The 2,514-nt window shown below is 49.7% G+C and overlaps 1 protein-coding gene across 1 annotated transcript in view; it reads left to right on the top strand.

Moving 5' to 3' along the window:
- The first annotated feature begins 2,063 nt into the window (after positions 1-2,063).
- The window catches only part of CLIP4 (CAP-Gly domain containing linker protein family member 4), a 52,647-nt gene continuing 52,196 nt past the window's right edge, over positions 2,064-2,514 (top strand). Inside the window, exon 1 of the mRNA XM_019548586.1 lies at positions 2,064-2,163. The gene's annotated coding sequence lies outside the window, so the exon portion shown is untranslated. The remainder of the gene's footprint in view (positions 2,164-2,514) is intronic.

Raw genomic sequence — 2,514 nt, 5'->3', positions numbered from 1 at the left:
TGTGGCGTTTCCCTTGCAGGCAGTCAGATTTCCAGCCTGCAAGGGCCTGCTTGGGTCCCCCCTGCCCCACATATACCACTCCCTGCCCTGCACACTGGAAGGCTGGGGACAGTGGGTTGGGAGTGAGGGGCATTGGGTCAGGACTGGCCATTGATGTTTACAAATGGGCTTCTGGTACAAAAAAGATTGTGAACCACTGCTTTAGAGACTAACCCTCTGAACAAGATTAATCTGTAGGCTGCCACCCTGCTCTGCTTTCTGACTGGTGGTTCTCCTTGTTAGACTGAAAATGCTAGCTGTTAAGTTTTTACTCTTTTTTTACTATAGATACATAAAAGAACAGGACAGTATGTTTTGGACACTGTAGGTTCCTAGTTGAAATCTCTGGGTTTATCATCTTGTGGAAGGGAAGGCAGATTTGTGCCCTATAGACTAAAAAAAGTAGATCTCTCTCACTCGCTCTCTCTCTAATCCTGTGCATGTGTATATACAGGCATGTGGGCCTGTATATACACATGCACACCTACTCTCTCTCTCTTTTTATTTATATATATATATATATATATTTTTTTTTAATACACACTTTGTAGTATATATAGTGTTTGTGTGTACTCTAAATATACATTGTAATATATATAGTATATATTGTATATGTATGTACATCTTTATATATATATATACACACACAGAGTATATATATGTAGTGTATGTCTACATGTGTAGCTCTGATGATGTTGTTACTGTGCTATGATTATTATTATTACTACCAAGTCATTGCACAGTAACAGCTCATACTGCACTGCACGCATGGCACACAGTTATTTTTAGCAGCTACTTTGCTGTAGCCGTGTGCTATACTAGGGGAGCGCATCACTGTGGCAAAGCAGCTGCTACTCACGTGTAGACACCCGCAGACCCTATGTTGCGGTAGTGCGTTGCTACAGTGATGTAACATCAAGTGTAGATGCCGCCCTATATATACTACAAAGTAGATATCCTCTATATATACTGCAAAGTGGGTATATATAATTGATATATATTACAAACTAAATATATATATTCTACAAAGTTGATTATAGATATCCTCTATATATCTACTACAACTCTGTATACTAGAAAGTATATATATTTACTCTCTCATCTATATTTATCTATCTACTTTATAGTATATATGTAGAGAGAGCGAGAGCTTCTTGTATAAAACGAAACCTTTTGTATTCTAACCACTGTCTCCATTTTATACACTACTCTATGATGCATGTCCTTCTACAGCATGGGATAAAGTGAGCATGGGCTCACGAAACCTTGTTACTCTCTCCATCTCTCCCCGCTTTCTTGGAGTACAAGGTGCAAATCTCCCCTGCCTTCTACTTAGCCACACAGACTAGCCAGGTTCTAGCCCTGTTTCCCCAGGCCCCTGCCAAATGTCTCATGTAGTCCACAATTCCCTGGTGAATACCATGAGACATTTAGATTGGCCACAGGCACCAAGCAATTACTGCACCTAAAAACAGAGGCCTAGCTCAGCCCATCACATATTACATGTCATGCAAGTCTCTGGTACATTGCACCAGGCATTTAGACCAGCTGCACGTGCAAAGGAGGTATGACAGGATTCAAAAGGACTCTCTAAAAAGCTGACCAGGGGAGCGCTTAACTTGTGTAACAGCAGCTCAGGGGGCGGCTTCCAGCCAACTCGGTGTGACCTGACGCAGGGTCCAGTCTGCACCCCTTAGTCTTGCCATTGCCAGCCCAAGGCACCCCTCACACTGTGACGTTGCCTGTCCCACTCCCCTTACCCCGGCCCCTTTTCTAACCGAAGGGAGGAAACCGACGGGATGCGCATGCGCAGAGGGCAGAGGCGGGTCTATCCTGCTGAAGGGCATGGCGCAAGGGGAGGGAAACTGGAAGAGGGGGCGGGGACATTCTCTTTGCCCCGCCCCTTTTACGGAACTCGGAGGACGGGGAAGAAAAGGGGGGGAAGAGCAGCGGATGCGCATGCGCAGAGGAGAGAGGCGGGTCTATCTTGTGGAGGGGCGTGGCACGGGGAGGGGGCGGGGCGCGCGAGGCGGCTCGGGGTCGCTGTCAGTTCAGTGTGGGTTCGGGCTGCAGCGGCGGCGCGAGCAGCTCGGCCTGCTGGTCCCACCCCCGCGCCGAGCCCAGGTAAAAGCCTTCGCGGGGGGCGGTTGGGCTGTGCCCCGCACTCGCCCCCGCACTATTGGCCTCCCCTCCCCCCCTCACGCGGGAGCGCGCTTGCGGCGGGGAGAAATGGGCGCGGGGGGAGGGGTGCTGCGCTGGCCGCGGCACGGCTGGGGAGGCGATCTCCCTCCTTCCTTCCCCCCAGGCGAGGCGGGCCCCGTGCCTTCCCCCTGCTTCAGTTGGCTGTGGGGGCGTAATAAGGAGGGTTACCGTATTTCCAAAAAAAGAGGATGCCTGTAGGAAGCACCGTGATATGCCCGTGATCTGCCCCTCACTCCCAAGCCGCAGCCCTGTTTGTGCCCCTCGTGCCTGACC

This window comes from Crocodylus porosus, unplaced genomic scaffold (assembly GCF_001723895.1).
Source record: "Crocodylus porosus isolate Cpor-Errol unplaced genomic scaffold, CroPor_comp1, whole genome shotgun sequence".
In the NCBI taxonomy this organism is placed as follows: Eukaryota; Metazoa; Chordata; order Crocodylia; family Crocodylidae; genus Crocodylus; species Crocodylus porosus.
The sequence above is the reverse complement of the archived record's forward strand: the minus strand, read 5'-3'. Positions and strand labels throughout refer to the sequence as shown.